This window comes from Schistocerca gregaria, chromosome 5 (assembly GCF_023897955.1).
Source record: "Schistocerca gregaria isolate iqSchGreg1 chromosome 5, iqSchGreg1.2, whole genome shotgun sequence".
Classification (NCBI taxonomy): domain Eukaryota; kingdom Metazoa; phylum Arthropoda; class Insecta; order Orthoptera; family Acrididae; genus Schistocerca; species Schistocerca gregaria.
In genome coordinates, this window is record NC_064924.1 from 283,467,414 (window position 1) to 283,489,874 (window position 22,461).

Consider the following 22,461-nt stretch of genomic DNA (forward strand, 5'->3'; position numbering starts at 1 on the left):
TTTTGAAATTTGTAAGAATAGATGTCATGAACTGCTATATATATTATGACTATTAAGGTAAATACGTTGTTAGTTCTCTGTTCAAATCTTTCATTCGCTAGCTATGCCTATCAGTAGTTAGTGCCTTTCGTAGTTTGAATCTTTTATTTATCTGGCAGTAGTGGCGCTCGCTGTATTGCAGTAGTTCGAGTAACGAAGATTTTTGGTGAGGTAAGTGATTTGTGAAAGGTGTAGGTTAATGTTAGTCGGGGCCATTCTTTTGTAGGGATTATTGATAGTCAGATTGCGTTGCGCTAAAAATATTGAGTGTCAGTTTAAGCACAGTTATGTGTAATTTTTCTAAGGGGACGTTTCAACGTTTGCAGCAGCATGGATTATCAGCTCGGAGACCATGGCTGCGGTTACCCTTGACGCTGCATCACAGACAGGAGCGCCTGCGATGGTGTACTCAACGACGAACCTGGGTTCACGAATGGCAAAAGTCACTGTTTCGGATGAATCCAGGTTGTGTTTACAGCATCATGATGGTCGCATCCGTGTTTGGCGTCATCGCGGTGAACGCACGTTGGAAGCGTGTATTTGTCATCGCCATACTGGCGTATCTACAGGCGTGATGGTATGTGGTACCATTGACTACACGTCTCGGTCACCTCTTGTTCGCACTGACGGGACTTTTAACAGTGGACATTACATTTCAGATGTGTTACGACCTGTGGCTCTACCCATCATTCTATCCCTGCGAAACCCTACACTTCTGCAGGATAATGCACGACCGCATGTTGCAGGTCCTGTACGGGCCTTTCTGGATACAGAAAATGTTCGACTGCTGCCCTGGCCAGCACATTCTCCAGATCTCTCCCCAACTGAAAACGTCTGGTCAATGGTGGCCGAGCAACTGGCTCGTCACATTACGCCAGTCACTACTCTTGATGAACTGTGGTATCGTGTTGAAGCTGCATGGGCAGCTGTACCTGTACACGCCATCCAAGCTCTGTTTGACTCAATGCCGAGGCGTATCAAGGCCGTTATTACGGCCAGAGGTGGTTGTTCTGGGTACTGAGGATCTATGCATCCAAACTGCGTGAAAATGTGATCACATGTCAGTTCTAGTATAATATATTTGTCCAATGAATACCCCTTAATCATCTGCATTTCTTCTTGTAGCAATTTTAATGGCCAGTAGTGTATTAGCCACCACATTAAAACAGCGCACATATGGACTGTGGAGTATATTATGGTCCAGAACTGGTAACAAACACTTACACGAGCCTCCACCACTAATGTAAGTCGCTGCAGTGAAGTTGTGGGAACGTTCTCGTCGATTGTCTAGAATCAGTGCATTAAGATGCTTTGACATGGGGTATGACAGAACGGCAGAAAGTATAGTTTTCCACGACCACACCATGAATGAAATTGCCTGATTTCTTGGTTTACCAAAGCGGAATGTGTGAAGTTTCTAAAAGAAATAGTGTACCAGTCACAGCAATGCAACAAGGCGTAAAAACTGTGGTCATACAAATATCGCAATTGGCCGAGACCAGACAGGAGGGTCATGTGTTCCCAATGACAATCCGTTTCAAACCATAAAGGACTGATACATTTCAACTAGTTTCTGAAACTGCGAAGAGAAAGTAATTTACATCAGGAGCCAGCTGCCTCGCAAAAGGACTATTATTCACCGTGACACAAAGATGCACGTCTTCAGTGGGCCAAAATTCAACAGACCCATTGCTCTCCTTTTGTAAACAAGCTGGCCAGTTGTCCATGCCCCTTATGACCTTTGTATGACATATTGGTCACTGGGAAGTGGCCTCCATGTAAGCAAAATTACGAGTAGACGATTTTATCCTTATCTTCATCACAGAAAATGTCCACCATTGCCGTATATATCAAGACTGCCTGCATATTTATGTCATTCTTATACAGTTTATGATCCATCTTAACTTTATTAATATAATATGATCCAAAATGGTCAACATAGGAATATTTTTGCAGCAGTTTGTTACAATCTTTGCTGAAATCTGTCCAATTTTATCCCAGTATTCAAATACCCACTTTTAACTACTTTTCAAGATCGACATCCAAAGGCACATGTAGATGGTATTTTGTTTTAGATAAATAAATGTTCTCGTTCCATTATATTATAACCTGTGACCGTGTCAAACATTAAAAGTCTTATAATTACAATAATTTACATCTGCCTTTAGATGAAGACCTTGAAAAGTGTTTGAAGGTGTATAGTCGGTATCCAGTTTGATAGTGACGTCATAGTGTGTTGTCCACTGTTTTTAAGATGCTAATAATGCAAAGAAATGAAACATTCCTAAATAAATAGACCTTGTACAGAGCAGGAGCGTATTTGTATAAATAATGCACTTGTGGTAATTATTAACTAGGGAATATTAGAGTAATTTGTATGTAGCAAGAGTGTACTTATTTAAATAATTGAGGAGCCACTCGACCGAATAGTAGAGGCTCCGTTTGAAGAAAACCACCATAACGACAGAAAGAGAGGTATGCTGAGCACACGCCCCTCCTATCCACATCCGCAGCTGAGGATGACATGGCGGTCGGATGGTCCCAAATGGCCACTTGTAGCCTGAAGACGGATTGCATGTATGAGGCAGGGGAATCAAGTTAAGTTATGTTTCTTTCCTTTTTAGACATAAATTCTTGCATTAATCTGAAAGTGTCTGTAGAGATCAGTTTGGATTCCCTAGACCGGTTGTCGCAACTTCTCTGCTTCTCCGCCGAAATATTGCGTGCAGATGACAGTTTGATCCAGCTGAAGACCCGACAAGAATTTGATCTCCTAATACGCTTGGAAAGTCTACATACTCACTTCTCTCGTTCCTTGTTTGTGTTGGAGCTGACTCCTTAGTAGCTGACACAACAAACGATGCAGCGATGTTCTGTCTGCGTAAATGCATTCCAGCAAAGTATGCGTTCCTCCCGGTGAGAGCAATTATTTATTATGGAAGCTTTTAGTCTGAGATCAAATTATTTGTATTTTTAAACGAAGTATAATAATTTAGTTTCAAGGTCTTTTTTTAAATGAAAGCGGTGTTACGAATTTAGTAAAGAGGAGTCTTTTAATTTCAGAAATCCTAAAACAAAATCTTTCGTTGTCGACCGTGGAGCATCCATTCTCTTGGAAGCAACATAAACTGAGGAATTTTGATTGTTTACCAAATGCTTCAAATGGATCTGAGCACTATGGGACTTAACATCTGAGGTCATCAGTCCCCTAGACTTAGAACTACTTAAACCTATCTAACCTAAGGACATCATACACGTCCATGCTCGAGGCAGGATTCGAACCTGTGACCGTAGCAGCAGCGCCGTTCCAGACTGAAGCGCCTAGAACCGCTCGGCCACAACGGCCGGCTGATTGTTAACCAATTTTGTAGCCTGCATTAGATGATTCCTGTCGTATGGACAATCTCCTGGCATTTCCTTGAACACATTCAGCCTGAAATAATATGGCCATAAATTAGATAAGGCAATTTCGTGGTAACTGCAAAAGTAAATCAGATACACGTCAATGTGGAAAATTCAATAAGAAATAATTTACATATAGTGGCCCACATTGATATAATGCGCTAGATTCGAGTTAAAAGTCAAAAAGGTAACTGGTGTGAAAACGCCATTTTTACAACCAGTGCGAAGCTAACAATTTCCTCCCAGAACGTGACCTATATCTTCCGTCGCATGAGTGACAATTAAAACATATAACTGCATATGAACAGTTTATATTATACACAAGAAGAAGGTACATGTTTTAATTCACATATCTTGATAGATTAACTCTTCAATGCATATTTAAGAAACATACGTTAAAAATGTGAACATTTGAGAAGAAAACTTGAGGCAAACAGCACTTCTTTCTTCCATATCCGTCTATTTGTAACTAGCACCGGTGAATTTCCCTGTTACCATTTTTGATACACAAAGGAACTAGTAGGTGAAGCTGGAAACTTCCTCGACAATAAGTATGTCCATGACATGTCCCGGGAAAAATACCATGAACACACCTGTGTCACGAAAATACCTCCCTTTTCCCTAAATAGCCCTACGTTTTCTCATGACTTGAAACCTAATTAACATGCACAGAAATTGTACTCATTATTATTTATAACTCTCAGTGGTAGCTGAGTACTCGAACGCCTTTCTATCAGAGTGACTGTGATTTGTGTAATTAACTTATGCAAGACAGTAAGATGTTGGCTGACCGTCGTGGCACACTCAGGTGGATTAAGTATAAAGAATAGTATGGTTCTGGGAAATGAACTTGTAAGAAGCGATTTAACTTCAAATACAAGCGAAAAACTTAATAGCTGTAAAGATATAATCTAACTTGCAATTCCGAGATTTAGAATTACAAGCAAAAGGAACCATCGTCTATGCAAAATCTTACTCTGATACCTTGAAAAGCTAATCTTTACACTTCAAGAGAATGTAACTTTTATGAATTTATAGAATCCCGAAGTGAAGCAATGTAATTTTAATTACTTAACTTTTTTGAGTCATCTGTATTCTGACTGCTTTGATGCGATTCGCCACGAATTCCTCTCCTGCACTAAACTCTTCATCTGAGGGTAGCATTTGCATCCAGCGTTCTTAATTATTTGTTGGATGAATTAAAATCTTTTCGTCCCACGGATTTCATCCTCTAAATTACCATTGAGGCTGTTACCTGATGTCTTAAAACATATCCTATCATCCTGTCACTTCTTCTTGTCAGTGTTTTTCATATGTTCCTTCCTTCGCCGATTCTGCGGAGAATATCCTCGTTTCTTACCTTGTCAGTTCACCTAATATTCAAGATTCTACTGTAGCAGCAGAACTCAAATGCTTCTGTTCTCTTCTGTTCCTGTTTTCCCATAGTCCGTATCACACTACCATACAATGCTGTGCTCCAAATATACATTCGCAGAAATTTCTCCTTCAGATTAAGATCTATGTTTGATACTAGCAGACTTTTCTTAACTAGGAATGCCTTTTTGTCAGTGCTAGTCTGTTTTTTATGCCCTCGGTGCTCCGTCCATCATGACTTATTTTGCTACCTAGGTAGCAGAAATCCTTAACTTCACCTACTTCGTCATCATACTTATGACGTTAAGATTCTCGCTATTCACGTTTCTGCTATTTCTCATTACTTTCGTTTTTCTTCGACTTACTCTCAGTTCGCATTCTGTACTCATTAGACTGTCCATTCCATCCAATAGGTGATGTAGTTGTTTCTGCATCTACTGAGGATAGCAATTTCATCAGCGAATCTTATAACTGATATTCTTTCACCTTAAATTTTAGTCCCACACTTGAGCATTTCTTTTATTCCCGTCATTGCTTCCTCGATCTGTAGATTGATTGTAGTGTGGGCGAAATAGTGCGTCCCTGTCTCACACCGTTTATAATTCGAGCGCTTCGTTCTGTGTGTAATCCAATAATTAGCTTCCTCACAGTTTGAAATACCAACCAATGAGAGTCTTTTACTCCTGAATGCATGCGATTGGATAGCTACTCATGGCGTAATGTAGATAAACACTGCGAACTTAACTTCGCCATGAAAAGAAAACCATCTTCACACTAAACAAACTGAATTGGTCTCACCCAGTTCCTCATGCATTGTAGTGTCTGTTAAACAGCGTGGACCTCCTGCAGACAAAGGCAGCTGTCCTCATAATACAAGAAAGTATTACAGAGTACCTCTTCGACTGAACCATACCAAGTACGATCAGTAAATGCCAAATATAAATGCGGTCAATTCTAGAACGAGAAGGACCAAATGGCTCAACACACAACACGTCACCTTCCTGTTGCAAAATCGGCAAAATAGCAGGTCTAACAACATTCTACACGTACAGAGCGCTGGTTGGTGTTCCCTTCAGAAACACCAAAGGTGAACGAGAGTTGCATTTTATCACACTCCAGACCATAAAGCTAACGGTGGGACCAGTGAGTCTTGGACGAAGGCACTGTACAGACAACGCTCAGCAGTTCTACGAGGGTAATTCCAAAATTAAAGTCTCATATTTTTTTTATAAGTACATAGACCTGTTTATTTCTACAATGGTTTACATTAGTTTACAGCTTGTACATTTAGCTATTTTTCGATATAATCACCATTTCTGTATATGCATTTTTGTAGACGCTGTGACCGTTTTTGTATGCCCATGTCATACCAGCTCGCCGCCATGCTGTTAAGAAAGTTATGAACCTCTTCTTTCACCTTGTCGGGGGGGGGGGGGGGGGGGGGGGTGAATCGCTGGGACCACAACTAACGCTAACAGGTACTGTAAGACTCTGAAACGGGCAATTCAGAACATGAGAAGAGGAATTTTGAGCAAGGACCTACACATTCTCCATGACAACGCTCTCCCACACATCGCTCGGCAAAACGTTGCTCTCCTGCAACAGTTTCAGTGGAACATAATCACTCACACACCCTATAGCCCTGACTTCGCCCCCAGTGACTTTAACCTAAGTTTAAAAGAACATTTGGTCGGAAAGGGATTCAGCTCCGAAGACGAGGTGAAAGAAGGAGTTCATAACTTTCTGTACAGCATGACGTCGAGCTGACATGACATGGACACACAAAAACTGCCACAACGTTAAAAAATGCATCGACAGAAAGGGTGATTATGTCGAAAAATAGCTAAATGTTCAAGTTGTAAACTATTGTAGAAATAAACAGGTGTACGTACTTATAATAAAATAGGAGACCTCACTTTTGGCGTTAGCCTCATACGTCGTAAACCTACGCGACAGGCACTTGCATGTAGGCAGAAGCTACTTTCATCGCTGAAGACCACGATGGGCCATGTCATCTTCCAATTCCTCTGACGACACCAGTCGATCCTCATACGTCGATGCTGAGGCGTCAGGGGCTGACGGGCTTGAGATGTACGTGCCCACTGCCAATAGCAGGTTCGCAGCACTTCGTGTTGACACATCCTTTGCCCTCACGAACACTTTTATTATGACGTGGCCGCTGTACGATCTGCCACTGCTGCCCTTACAATACGACGAGCCTAGAGGGTGTTTGTGTTGCGTGGACGCCCAGAATCTCGTCTACGAATGTGAGAATTCTTCACGTCACCACTGACACCAACACTGTTGCACAACTCATGTAGCACGTCCAATTTCTGAGGCAATTCTCCGAAACGACCATCCCGCCACTAGGAAGGACACAATTTGACCCCTTTCAAAGTCGCTCACTTGTCTGTACGAAGCTCTAGTGCGTCTCTGTGGCATGGTTGTCTGCTTGCTTCACACGTTTATACCATACCGAACCTTCTGGTTGTGAACATTCCGTCCTAAAAGGCAGATACAGATGGTACTCTGATAGGTATGCTTCTACGCTATCTGTTGGCCTACGATGTTGAAACCATTATCAGTAGCTACATCTACTATCCCCCACCTGGCACATGCCGTCTTCTGATCAAAACCGACGTCGTCTTTCCAGGTGTATTAATTTTTTTCCCTCAGTGTATTTCACGTATTAGTAGCTGCTTCCTCTTGAAGAAAGCCCTTCTACTTTGTATATTTCCTGCTAAGATATCTTTCTTCCCTCTTCCTTATTCTTCTATTTCGAAATGGGAAACGTCTCCCACTCAAGAATTTCTGGTCCCATTTAAACATTTAGCATCACACATCTCCGTTTTGGTCGCTCTGTACTGGTGCTGAACTGTAAGTGTTATGTAAGTCCTTGTCGCAAACGCTGAACACCGGTACCTTCGCCAAGAAGTTAAATTATTTGAATTCTGCTAAGTGGCCATAACACAGCGCGCCACCTTCTGCTAGGCCCGTAACGCGATCTTGTCCAATATTTGGCCGCCGCTGCCGAATCGATCCGACAAACACCCCCCCCCGGAAACGACTCTGCCGCTGAGGTTCCACACGTGCGAGATCCGAACAACTGGAGTTGATTTCTTATTTAATTTAATATGCTCCTTTACACAGAGTAATACGAAGCCCGTTTTTGTTCTTTTGTTAATAATTCTGTTATTATTTTAAAGCCCATATCTTAATTTATTTCTATAGTAATTTCCACCAGTACTAAGCTCTTATCATAACGAACAACCAACTTCTGAGTATTCATAAACATTTTCCGTCTGAATTTCCTACATTACAACAACCGTTCGTCGTCCGATGCGGTTTACGCTTTTGGGAAGATTATCTCTAATGTATTGAAGATCTACCTGAGAGACGACAACGACGACATACACGTATACATATACAAACGGTATACGTAGCGCCTTCCAATACAACATAACGACGTCACGGTGGAATCTGATACAATACAACCCACATGAAGTTTGGAGCGAGAGGTGGTATACCTATGTTTGCGCGTTCATACATAGAGACCCATCGAGTGATCAGAGCTGGATCATGTGCGATGTTGAATGTGTCTTCCAGGGAGAATGCAAAGTAGTCGGCTTTGGTGGGGTTATCAAGTTATTATGTAAGAGAGGATGTATGGGAGTGAGTTTCTTTCTGGAGAAGCTACGGAATGCTTTCCAATCCTTTGTATAATTTATAGGCGTCTCGTTTAGTTTAGTGTCAGTCAAGTGGCAGTCCAGATGTCGTTTAGCTTGTAAGTTATTGCGAACACGTCGCTGCATCTATCGGTGACGTGTGGGTGTGACCCCTACACGAATGATAGGGAATTCGAACGCAATATTATCTGAGATGGCGTTTTGTAAGAAATCAGCTTCAGGCTGGATGTCATCAGAATTTTGATGGCTTAAATCATGGCTGTTGATTTGGGTATGGGTTTTGACACGGTTTGCTTTCCAGCCTGCAAGGAAATAATCCTGGATTTATCGAGATGGATGATTAGGGTTGAGACAGAGCGAGTTTGCTACACAGTACCATATCTCGATCTGATACGTCTGCTGTGGTGCGCCTGAAAAGGTTTGCGAAGGCAACAATGAAATCGTGAGTAGTATTTGCGTCAGGTCAGGTAGGTGTATGGAAGTCACAGCCATTGAGGATGTTGATAAACTGACACCGCCGTTGTTTTACGGTAAGTGTCTTGGAGTGTAGGTTTAGGTGGGCTAGATTATGTTTGCTGTAGATGTCTTTTCTACGTGTGTTACAAACAGTAGGAGATCGGATGGTTAAGGTGGATGTAGATAGACGCAAGTGTTAAAGTGAGTTTTTGGAGGAAGAGTGTGAGGATGAGGTGCTCGGTGGATCATTTAGGAGTGGTTGGGAGGTAGAAGGGATATTTTGGAGATGACCAATGGCTTTTCCGGCACGGGAAATAGTACTGGTATTATCAGTGCGATGTGGGATACATTGCACTGATGATTCCAATACCATTGACCATGAGGGAGTAGCCATACGTGTGAATGGAGTGGGGAGTTAGAGGCGAAATCGTTGAGGAGTGAATGCATAAGAAGATGCCATCTTTATATAGTTACGACTAACAGGTTGATGACCTCCTTCAGTGCAGATGCACACGAATTGCCTAAACTCTTACGGGACTCGGTGGATTGCCTGCCGTGAGTAATGGGTATAATAGCAGGGGCACTGCTAATGTAAGGTGTGGAATATAAGTTGAGAATGGGGGTCTCACGGGGAGCGTGCCGGCGATAAGTCCCTGCGGTCGCATCATCCTCTGTGCCCTTGGTGGCTTAGATGGATAGAGCGTCTACCGTGTAAGCAGGAGGCCCCAGGTTCGAGTCGCGGTCTGGGCACACATTTTCAACTGTCATCGTTCAAGTACATCAAAGCCTGTCAGCAACTAATGGTATTGATTTAATTGTAATTTCATTACATAAGCAGATGTTTCTTGTAGTGGAGGGAACGTATATGTCGATTCAGGATATTGCCTGTCTGCTACACCATTTTTAGTCAAACAGTGAAGTGTTTGTGGGTCGGGTTTAGACGAATGTTTCAAGGAGCGTGGGCTTGATTTTAGCAATAGTTAAAGTGGAACATGGCGCATCAGTCGAGGGTTTATTTTCTGTAGGATATGGGGTCTTTCAGGAGAGTGCGTTTCGCCGGCCGGGGTGGCCGAGCGGTTCTAGGCACTACAGTCTGGAACCGCGGGACGAACGCAGGTTTGAATCCTGCCTCGGGCATGGATGTGTGTGATGTCCTTAGGTTAGATAGGTTTAAGTAGTTCTCAGATCTAGGTGACTGATGACTTCAGAAGTTAAGTCCCATAGTGTTCAGAGCCATTTGAAACATTTGAGCGTGCGTATTGCAGGACTACAGTTTCCAAACGGATAATACCTGAGTGATGGGTGGAGGACAGAGGGAGGCATTTGTGTGGAGTGGTGTATTACCTGTGCGTGTGGGGAGTCAGCTCAGGTTTTTGTAGAGGATTTTCACTTGAGGGAATATACGTGGAAGGACTGGTCGCAGATGTTGCACGTAGATGGGGATTTTAGGTTGGGGCACTGTATATGAAAGTGATGTTTTTGCAGTGAGATCAAGTGGTTGGGTTTTTGTAATTTTCCGTCAGGTAGTCACTATAATAGGATGGATCACTGACATCGATACACTTGTGTAACCGTTCGAGCTCCTTCTAGAAGATGCTTCCTACGGTGAATCAAGGCCACACTTTTTATAAGTCTGGCTATGGTGTCGAATGATTCTAAGAATACTCTTACTAAGAAGCGAGATCCATTATCAATCTGAATGCGTAGTGCCTTGCACACATTGATTCCTGGTTACGAGTTCAGTTCAATTTCAATTTCTTCGTCTGTGTACTCTAGTGCAACCATTTTGACTATTGCTGTCAATGTTGTGGTTATTTAGGCGGAAGGTCTGTGGGGGTTGTTATTGTTACATTTCTTCCAAAATAGGGGATAACTAAAGAGATACGTGGAAGAAAGTGCTAACCCTCAATTTTGTAAAGATTTTACCGTTCACGTTATCTGTCTTATTTTCGAACACACGACACGCAGGTACAAGTACTTCCATATTTAATGTTAGACTGAACTGTCTTCTGCATAAATTGTTTCGACTTATTGTTTATGAGCTCCTGCTTTCGAATTTATTTAACGATATAATATGCAAAATCTCAATATACGTTCTTGTGGGCTAGCATTATCTAATGTCAACCCTTTTAATTCGAAGTGTACATAAATGGGAATGTGGGTCGTTGGTTTTTATGATAATAGAGTGTCCACTGGTGACGAGTGGCTAGATTTACAATGCTGGTATGTAACGTTGAAAGTGAGGTCTAGAAATTTGGTGTCACATCTGATTAACAAAAATGAAGTAAAAGATATACTGAGTTTTGGGATTTTCGAATGATTTCGACCCTGCATTTCGTCAGCGTCAGAGTTAACATAGCGTTTTTGGTTTCACGCTGACGCTCATCTGTATTGGGCCTTTTTTTGGGTTTAGGTTGAGTTCGTAGCGGCGTTTGTGGGAAGACTGGGGACAGAGAATGTTTACCTGCAGGTACCGTTGTACAGGGCACAGCTGCTTCCGATTATGGTGTGCCTTCTGCTGACGCTGCTGGCGATGTTAGAACTGGCGGAGATGGTGCTGTTTCCATGGCCGTCGGTGGCAACGTTTCTGGAGTGTTCAGAAAAGGACCTGCGAAAAACCGACAGGTAGTTGTCGTCTATGTTGTTGTCCAGGTAGCAGGTAGTGTCGTGTGCATTGCGGCTGCTATTATTGCTGCAGCGACTCAGGGCAATGTCCTCGTTCTAATCAGGGAAAGCTGACCTCTAGATATCTATGCGGTGAAGACGGCCGGAGAAGAGTGAAGTGGTGGCGATGACAATCTAACGCGATTAGAGAGCTGTTTTAAGTATCCGATTTATAATCTAGAAGAGTCACTTTTAGAACTTCGATTCAAAAATGATGCAAATGCCTCTAAGCAGTATGGGACTTAACATCTGAGGTCATCAGTCCCCTAAACTTAGAACTATTTAAACCTAACTTAACAAAAGACATCACACATACCCATGCCCGAGGCAGGATTCGAACCTACTACCGTAGCAGCAGCGCGGTTCCGAGGTAAGGCGCCTACAATCGTTCGGCCACTCCAGCCACCGTTAGTTGCCCGTCAGTGGTTAGTCCAAGATATTTTACTGTATTAGTGAACTGCATAGGGTATCGTAAATGGTGAGGTAGAAATCATGGAGGCAAGAGGTGCGGGTGGCGTGTCACGTAATTATTGCATTGATTTTGGTTGGGTTGATCTTCGGAAGGCATTGGTTGAATTTGAAGCGATCTTTAGGATTTTTGGAGTGTACGATAGAGGGCGAGGAAAGCAGTCATAATCATACTGAAGGAGGAGGACCAGTGGAAATGGTTTTGGCGTATCAGTAGTGTAGAGCAGATAAAGGAGAGGAGTGAGGATAGAGCCATGGTGCACGCTTGCAGTGGGATGGAAGGTACGAGAATTGGTGTTGTTAATGGTGACAAAGGACAGGTGATTAGGGAGGAAGTATGCAATAAGGCGGCCATAATTAGTGCGTAAGTCTGGATTTCGAAAACGACACCAGAATACTTTCTCTGGGTCAACAGAGACATAGATAGCGAATTAGTGGGAGTTGAGATGATGGGATAGGAGATGAGTGAGGTGCAAGAGCTGGTCAACAGAGGAGACGATGGGGTGGAAGCCGCACTGATTAATGGAAAGGAGGTGGCGTTGGATCAGTTGATGATAGATGAGCCGGAGAGGACGGATTCGGAGACCTTGCTAAAGAGAGGGAAATGGGATTGTAGGAAGAGATATCAGCAGAGGTGTGATTTGAGATAAAGTAGGATTTTCGAGGTGTACCACAGTTCACATCTGGAGTGGGTAGTGGAATGAACAGTTGCAAGGGCGACAAGAACGGAGACGTGGCATTCTTTGTGGTATTGATATGTAATGTGATCATGTCCAGGGCATGTTCTGCGTTTTCTGTGAACTACTTGTTTTATCTCATCGACTGTCATTGGGCTGTTGAGAGCCGTTTGTGATGTGTTCTCCAAGGACTGGATGTTGGGAGTGACTAGAAGTACAGTGGTATTTGTGCGTTTGTGGATGGTAGAGAACAGGGAGCAATCAAAGTGATAGTCGTCAGAGACAGACAAGATATCAGAGAGATAGGATACAAAGTAGTCAACTTTTACGGGCCAGTTTTCGTGCACTACCAGCTCCTCCCTCCTCCCCCTCCCCCCAACCCCCCTTTGTGAGTTATTTTAATAACAATATAGAAAAAGATGTGTGGGTGTGGGAACGAGTGACTGTCGTCACGTAGCCCTTTATTGGTTTTAAATATCACACACACACACACACACACACACACACACACACACACACACACACACAAGCGCGCGCGAGCACCAATGCCTCAACTGTAAGCAACGTAATAGTAGTCATAATATTCCAAGTGTCACGACGTTAAATAGAAGGTTTTCCTTTTTACATATTTGCTATTGTTATTACAAGAATTTGAAAGCGGCCGCAGGCCGATACTGACCAGTAATGTAATGTATACTTGATGTAATAAAAGTCATCTTACGTAATACAATTTGATAATCTACGGTGATTGTATTAAATGGTTTTATCATTCAGAAACTACGGCGAGGCTGGAGATCCACACATGAAGAAACTAATGTAACATGAGCCGCGCGGAGAGGCAGCACAGTTTGAGGCGCCATGTCACGGATTTGGCGGCATCTCCAGCCGGAGATTCGAGTCCTCCCTCGGGCATGGGTGTGTGTGTTGTTCTTAGGATAAGTTAGTTGAAAAATAGCCACCAGTCCGATCTTTATAAAGGAAGCCTATGAGTAGCCACATCGTTGAGCTGGTGTTCTGTCAGAGTTGCTGTGGCCTTCTCCGCCTAGAGTATCAGCAACCAAAATGACAGCCTGCAGCCGCGGTTGCCCGCCTCGCAGGCACACCGAAGCACTAGACAACCGACAGGGAATATCGATGAACGGCCACGACAACAACCACAACAACAACACCACAGCAAAGACATCAGCGGCCACCAGGTGCCACTACCGGCCCACATAAACATAAGGAAGAGGTCGCTGCAGATCCCGGAACTATTTTCACACATCAAACCACGTGATGGAAAATAGTTCCGAGGTACTTATCCGCCGAAGCGCTATAAAGGCCGGCGCTCGGCCACACCTCGGCGGTTTTTTCACATCTAGAGGGTCGGATCCCTTCCTTTGAAAACGTCAGATTGCAAAGCCTGGGCTACTCTTAGGGTAGAAGCTCCGTCTTCGAAGATTGTTGCTGTTGCTGTCAGTCAGTCAGTCTGTCTGTCTGCCCGCCGCTCGCTGCTGTAGCTGTTCGTCTGTCTGCCTGCCTGCTCGCCGTCCATCGCTGCCGCTGCCTGCTGCCCGTCCGTCCGTTGCCGTTCGTCTGCTATGAGTACTCCCACCCCCACTGTCATCTACATCTCCCCTCCCCCTTTCCCACAGTCAGTGCCGCGCCTGACCTTCCTCTTTACACCTCACCTCCCCTTCCCCCACCTACTCATTCCCCAATCTCCTCCCCTGCTGTATACCCACACCTCTACACCCTTCCCCCAGCCTCCACACCCTCAACAGCTCCCACTACTACCCCTGCCCTCACATACGCCTCTGTTGCCGCCTCTGCTGCCACCCCCCCCCCCCCCCCCCAGAGGCCGGCTTCCCCTCTCTCACCCACCCCGTCACTTCATCATCTGCATCTCCCGCACGCATCGCGCCGAGCCACTGTCGCCGCCACTGAACCAGCTGCTTCTCCTGGCACCTCCACTACGCCACAGGGATCTGCCACCAGCCACCTCCCTCTCCCCTCCTCCCAGCCTCCAGTCTCCAAAAAACCCCAAAAGCGCTTCATTACTGACTCTGCTCCCGCCACTTCCCACAAAAAGTCAACACGATCTCCCCCTCCTCCTGTCGTCTCCACAGACACCACCCATACCCCAGCCCCAACCGTCCACAGCTTTCTCCTGTCAACTCTCGACCCTAAGTTCCTCGATGCTCGTACCCTCACCGTGGAGATATGAAAGTATCTACCTGGTGCTCCCATCTCCCAACTCATTCCTCGCAGGGACTCAGTCCTTATCGAGTCCCCGTCCCCCTCCTTTCACACAGACCTCCTCCATAAACTCCTACGAGTTATGTTTGGCCCCCATGCATCTCTAACACAGCCCAGTGATCACATAGGATGAAGTGTTGGTGGAACTAAATTCCCACCCAGACCTGGAAATCCGCTCTGCCCGCCATATCCACAATGCCTCTGGTCCCACCCACCTCATGCGGGTCTTCCCTGAGTCCACTCCTCAACCAGGGTGCCCTGATATACCACCGTCGCCACCCTGTTAAATCCTCCAAATCCCCTCCCCAATCCTACCTTTCCCCATTGCAAGGCCTCCCACTTTCTTAAGAACTGCCCCAACCTTATTGCTCCTCCCTCCTGTAACACCTGCAATGGCCCCCATCCCACAAGTGTAAAGCCAAACCCCCTCCAGCCACCCCTGAGCTTACAGTTTCTGTTTGTCCAATTGACCCCCTGTCCATCCCAACAATTCCCTCTGTCCACCCCCTATGACTGAAGACATCATCCAATTCCTTATCATTGTACTCCAAAACATTCACCTTTTTCAGCATCCCCACACTTTCCAACAAATCTCCCTTGCCACTCGCTCCATTTTCCAACTGAACACCTTTGCCACTTACTCCCACAACCAAGCCCACTTCACCTTCACCCGCCTGATACCCTAGTTTAAGCCTCTTCCCTTCTCTCTCTTCCCCCTCTCTTCCCACCATGGTGCGGTACGAGTATCACATCCTCTTCCAGAACATTTGCTCCTTCCACTCCAATAAATACCTACTCATGCACACCCTCTCCTACCACCAGGTCGACACCTTCCCCTTGAACGAAACCTCTCTCCGGCCCCAAGATTCTATCTGCACCTCTCCTTTATATCCTCCACCGCACTGACGTTCTTGGTCCTAGTGTGCAGGGTGGAGTTGCGAATGGTCACCTTAATCATATCCCTGTCAGCCACAACCTCTCCTCAATTACCCCACTGAACACCTTATCCTCAGCGTCTTCTTCCCCTCCCTCACCATTACCTGTGCCACCATCTATGTCCGTTCTGCTGCTCCTCTTCCTTATAACTTCATCTCGCACATTGACTGCACCTTTTCATCTATGTGATTGCCGCCGACCTCAGCATCCATAGCTGCACTCCTGCCGCTCTGCGGACGTGGCATCAGTTCCTCTCCACGATCCAAGGTGACCTTGTTCCCCTTCCCCAGCACACCCAACCCAAAAGTGACACAACCCCAGATGTTGTCATTGCCTCCGCCAACCTCCTTAGGCATATCGCTGTCCATGACCCCAGAGGTAGCGATCACCTCCCCCGTCCTTCTCACCATAATGACTGCTCACTGCCCCCTCCGGCTCCTCACCCTGCACTCCCTCCCAAGGTCGTCCATGTCTACCACCGTGCCAACTAGGATGCCTACCCGGAATCCATCTCCACCCGGGTCGAAAGCCACCCTCTTACCTATCGCCATCCTGACAGCATCATCCACACCTCGTCCTTCCTTCAGAAGATAATTACTGACGCCATGGAGGCCCATGTTTTCACTAAAATCATCCACCCCCACTCTCCCTCCTTAGGATGTCCGCCTTCTCCATGAATCCTGCCGCCTCTATCGCTCCTTCCCATGCAGTTGTGACAGTGATCCACTCCAACGCCACCAGCAAATACAGTGACGCATACGGAACCTCATTACAGCAACGAAACACCGAGACTGGCGCCAGACCTGCACATAACACAATGCCACCCTCCCTACCAACTCCTCCAAGTATTGGTTCGCCTTCCGTCGCCTTACTGGTTCCCTTTCCACTCCCCACTATCCCCTTCTCCGTAACGATCGGCCCTTTTGACAACCTCAGTAAAGCCAACCACTTCGCTTCCAATCTTTCGAAGGTCTTCTCCATCCCAGACGATCCTCACTTTGATTATTCTCTTTTCCCCACCATCATGGAACGTGTCGAAACAACGGTCGCTCCACTTGCTCCTAGTCTTCAGTACTTGGGGCAGTTGCCCCCCTTCGACGTAAACACTCCCATCACAGCACAATACATTAAACTTCGTCCAAATGCAACACGGCCCCTGGTCACGACCTTCGAGAAGGCCCCTAATCCTTCCTGACTGTCGTCGCCCATCTCTATAACGTCATCTTCACTACTGGCTTCTACCCTGACCTGTGGAAGACCTCCCATGTCCTCTGATTCCTCAAACCCAACAAACCCCCTTCTGCAGCCTATCGTCCCATCTGCCTCAACTTTGTCTTCAGTAAGGTCTTTGAATCCATCCTTTCCCACCGTATCCATCAGCACCTTAATCAACACCACCTCCTCCCCCTTACTCAGTGTGGCTTCTCACCCTCATTCTCCACTAATGACCAACTCCTTAACCTCATTCACCTTCTGTCCCTCCAGCTCAACTCCCGTCGCTCCACCATTTTTGTTTCCCTTGACCTCCAACATGCCTATGACCGTGTATGGCATCGCGGTCTCCTCTAAGCTCAAAACCTACGCCCTGCCTATCAGTTTTGTCTGTCTGGTCGCCTCCTTCCTCTTGCGCTGTCATTTCTATGTCACCCTCCACAACACCAACTCCCGTATCTATTATTCCACTGCTGGCGTCCCCCAGGGCTCTGTCCTCTCACCTCTCCTTTATTTCTTGTATATGGCTGATATGCCCAAGCCACCCCCACCTATCCACCTTCTCCAGTATGATGGTGACACCACCTTCCTGGCTCTCTATCCTACCCTTCAACGCTCCCAACATACCCTCCATACCCACATTAACCAGTTCACCACTTAGTGTAACCAGTGGTTCCTCTGTCTCAACCCCTCCAAAACCCAGGCAACCATCATAGGCCGTACCACCCACTCCTTTCATCTCCATGATTTCTACCTCAACCTTTATGGTCATCCCATCCAGCTCACACCCACCCTGAGATACCTTGGTCTGAATTAAGAGCCAGAAACACCTTTAAGACCCAAACTGAAATTTCTGTGTACAAAGGGATGAATAACGTGAAGAATTTGTAGCCTTATCTGTCGATCCTAAAGTGAAGAATTGCATAATATGGTATATAATATTAATTGAAGATGTTAACAGAAATAAGTTTTAACTGAACACATTAACTTATTCACTTAACACACAAACATAAAACCCATCTGACTATGAAAGAACATCAACTGATATAACAAATCGGCATTCCATGAATCACACCAAGTGAACCTGCTGGTTTTCAGAGTTACTTGAAGCTGAATGAAAACGTGCCCTTTAGACTCAACTGACGTTCAAAATAATGACTCGCAAGCTTCTAATTAAACGAATACTGAGACTGTTAGCCTGACATTTAGAGTGAGAAATGTTTGCATCTGCTAAAGCAATGCTGCTCTTGAGACAGATAACTGTAGTGATTTGACTAAATACAGGCCAAGGGCTGACCTAAGATGCCGATGCCGCTTATTATGCTTCCTTTAAATGCTCAGCATTAGATGCGCTCAAGGCTGCCGTCGGGCCTTTGTGTCGGAAGTAAGGGGTGAGTGACATGGTTCAACTCCGGACTCTGGTCCGTTGCTACAATGTGAAACAGATGCTCACGATTCGCTTTTGTCTCTATTACTGAATGATCTCGATTATTAGCTGTTCTTTCCTTCACAAGACACGGTCATCAATCCCTGAAGAAGGACACACAGCTCGCCAATGGTATGATAACTTCTTCCACGAAAATACTGCCAAAAGAAACACATTGTAAGGTGTCAGGCAAATCCAACACCTTCCGTGAAAACCCTGACATAATAAGCAAATCTAGTAGTATGTCACATAGCTCCGAATAAATCGTGACATTAAATTAACCAAAGTAATACGAGTAATGAGTGAGCAAATGGAATACCACAGACTAACACAAGAATACCTAGATGCATGTCGTACCTTCCCACCGAGAGAACGACGCAGTTCCGAAGGGAGAAACGAGGACAGAAGCCAAGAGCAGAACCGTGTTAAGCTAGAAGGCCCTACGATAAGTGACGGACTGGACACCCACGTCGCCAGCTAACCACTAGGGCTCACCACCCGCACGTTTTAGCGTGAGACTTTTTTGCGTCCCTGTTACGTCAAGGAGCATCCCCCAGCCCTTGTTAAAAGCTAGAGCCCTCCAGAAAAACAGTATAGATCTTACGATAACACAAAAAGAGGCACTACCACCCGCAAGTTTTAGCGTGAGACTTTTTCGCGTCTCAGGTACGTCAAGAACCACCCCCCAGCCCAGGTTAAAAGATAGAGCCCTCCAGAAGAACAGTATAGATCTTACGATAACGCTAAAAGGACCACACCAGCTGCAGGTTTTAGCGTGAGACTTTGTAGCGTCTCTGTTACGTTGCAAACTTTACAAACACCGCCCAACCACGAAAAGTATAACGTTTCTCATTGGATAGACAGAATTTTTGTAGGCGGAGCTTAAGGTTAACATTGAGACCCTGATTGGTCAGATGAAAACACAGCCAGATAGTTCTTTTAAACCAACTTCGGTAAATTGTAGTAAGGAGAAGTTCGAAAAGAGTTGCTTCCGAGATGGCGATCTGAGCGGAGCTGTGCTGCCCGCCGCTGCCCTGACGCTGCCTAAACACCGACAAGGTAATGAACGCACGCGATGCCGCATTTTTGAGCGCATAAGGCTTCACTCAGAACTGCAGAAGTCTCATCTGTTACACCCCCTTTTTGCTTAATACTAGTGTCGATCGTTAATTAAAACTCATGGTGTTCACATTTGCCACTTGAAGAACAGATCTGAAACGCGATGATTTTTCTTTTATATAGTTATTGAGAAGCCACATCAGCCACTGTAATTTACGACAAGTTAGATAAGTACAGAAATGAAAGATAATTGAGGGTCAGTGTAGACCATTTTGATAGTTTTTTCTTTTGTGAAACTTAAATTTAACCTAGATTATAGATGTGATATGGCATAGGTCATCCTTCGATCGATTGTAGAACTTGGAAACCCATTCAGGGAATATTCTTTCACATTTTTGTTGAACGCAGTTGGTTTTTACCATCCTGTATTAAAACATTTCCTTTTGTCAATAGTGCAATTTATAAACGATGTTTTGTAAGTAGAATAAAATATCCAATGGTAAACTTAACTGCTTTTTCGACGTCATTTTACCAGCTAATTAAAAATAGGAAAGCCTTGCACCCTTTCCACTATATTTAGTTAGTATTAAGATTCTTTTACAGGGAGTGCAGTGGAGCTGACGCTGAGATAATTTAGTATTTGGTTATATCATCGCTAGTCTCACTGAACTCTTCTGAATTCTACATGTCATGTGTGGTCTGGCGTCTCCTTACCAGCAACAGGTCCCAGGTTCAAACTAGTCAATTCCCTAAAAAACACGCTCAGAGCGTCTTTGCGCGAAAGTGGTAGGGAGACACGATATAGAACAAACAGACACCACCATGAATGTTTAGAACATTGCATTAAAATTCCAACGTCTTTCTAAACAATCCCTCTTTCTTCAAAAAACTGCTACCTATGGATCAACTTTATCTAACAGAGAAGAATACAAGAAACAGAAAGTGCGCTCGAGGCTTGGCACTCATTTCTTTAGGGAATCGTAAGAAATACTGTCATTCTCTGAAGGCTCTCTTCAGAACACAGGAGATCACCATCTTGATGACGAGTTGTTGCTGCCAACGTTCTACGAAAAAGTCATTCTCTGTCCTGCGTTTGTGCATAGTACTAAAACCATCACATTCGGAACTCACGCTCTCTCGCACTGAGCCAAGGAAACTCCCAACACCACAGAATATCGATAAGAATGGTATCACGTCACGTCTTACGTCACACTACCCATCAGTACCAGACTATTCTCAGCATACCCACAATCACTATCTGATCAAGTTTTGTAACATTACTACGCAACTCCCCTATGTTATCAGTCACCTGATTCAACCCTGGACTAAGTTTCACAATTTTGGTGACCTGTTAATCACTCCCCAATATTTTCTGCAACTGGTGGCCTACCTCTATTAACTTATTTTTGCAAGAAATCGGCCAATTCCAGGGGATGATATCACTAGATTGCGTACTGGCTTCCTCACTGCATTCCTCTAGATTGAAAACACTTTGCACCAATCACACACCTTAATCCACTACTCACAAACGTACGACAAAGCCAGCTTTTCTCACTCGTGGTAAAAATTTTAAAATTGTGGAAAAGCTGTACGTCTATGATATCTAAGCTATACTGCTACATTAAAAGGGTCCTGTGCACTAAGTACAGTATTTGAAATTTTACTCTCTTGAGAGAATGTAACTACTAGTATTAACTACACTATTTCACCACCAATAGTATTACAAAAAAGATCTCGCACGATTACTTGTGTAAAACAAAACTTTCATGAGCCCACTGGTAGACTCAGGGAATACTGAACACTACACAGTGAGTGAACTCATTCCAAAGTATTTTCTGCAGTTATTTCACAAGAAATAAGAAAAGGTATTGGTTACAGCTACTAAAATTAATAACCGGCTAGAATCCACAAACGAATATATCACTTATTAGCTTTCAGATCTGTTCCAATCGCTAACCGAAATGTAAACACTCTCAGCTATGAGACTTCTACGCAAGACGAAACACACACACTAATAAACGTACGAAGCAATAACAGTGGATGACTGGCAAAGATGAATGAAAATCCACCAATAAATTACTTTTAGAACAAATATTATCACAAACAATTGTTATAAAAATATTTCAAACTTAAAACTATTTAAAAAACTGGGAAAACTGGAGAGCGATTTGAATAGCAATATGCCACCTGTGACGTAGCGGTCATCTCTCGAGACGTATGTGGGAGGAAGTACATTTTTTTGTAGCTAAGTTAAACATATCATTATTCAGAGATTGCCAGCCGTGCTGGCCGAGCGGTTCTAGGCGCTTCAGTCTGGAATCCCCCGACCGCTACGGTCGCAGGTTCGAATCCTGCCTCGGGAATGGATGTGTGTGATGTCCTTAGGTTAGTTAGGTTTAAGTAGTTCTAAGTTCTAGGGGACTGATGACCTCAGATGTTAAGTCCCATAGTGCTATTCAGAGATTCCTAGACCATTTAGTAATCCTTCAACATTCAAAAAAAGGTCCTCCTCCATCTTCTTCGTGCCCGTAGTTGTCCTGCGGGCCTCTGGCAGTTTCTGTCATCCGCTGCTCTGGTCGCTCGATATGTTTTTTCTTCGCTTTTGTGCAGAAGTTGTAACATACTGATCTGATCTTCAGTTCGAGGACGTTAATAATTTCCGTAATGCCTGTTAACCCATCATTGAAATAACATGTAAACTGTTTTTTTTCCCGCTGAGAATAGTTTCCGGAGACACTTTTTGACGAATCGTCTTTTAATTAGATAATGGAATTCCTGGGAAACTTGGAATTAACGTTACAATAAAGTAGACATCCCAGCTAAA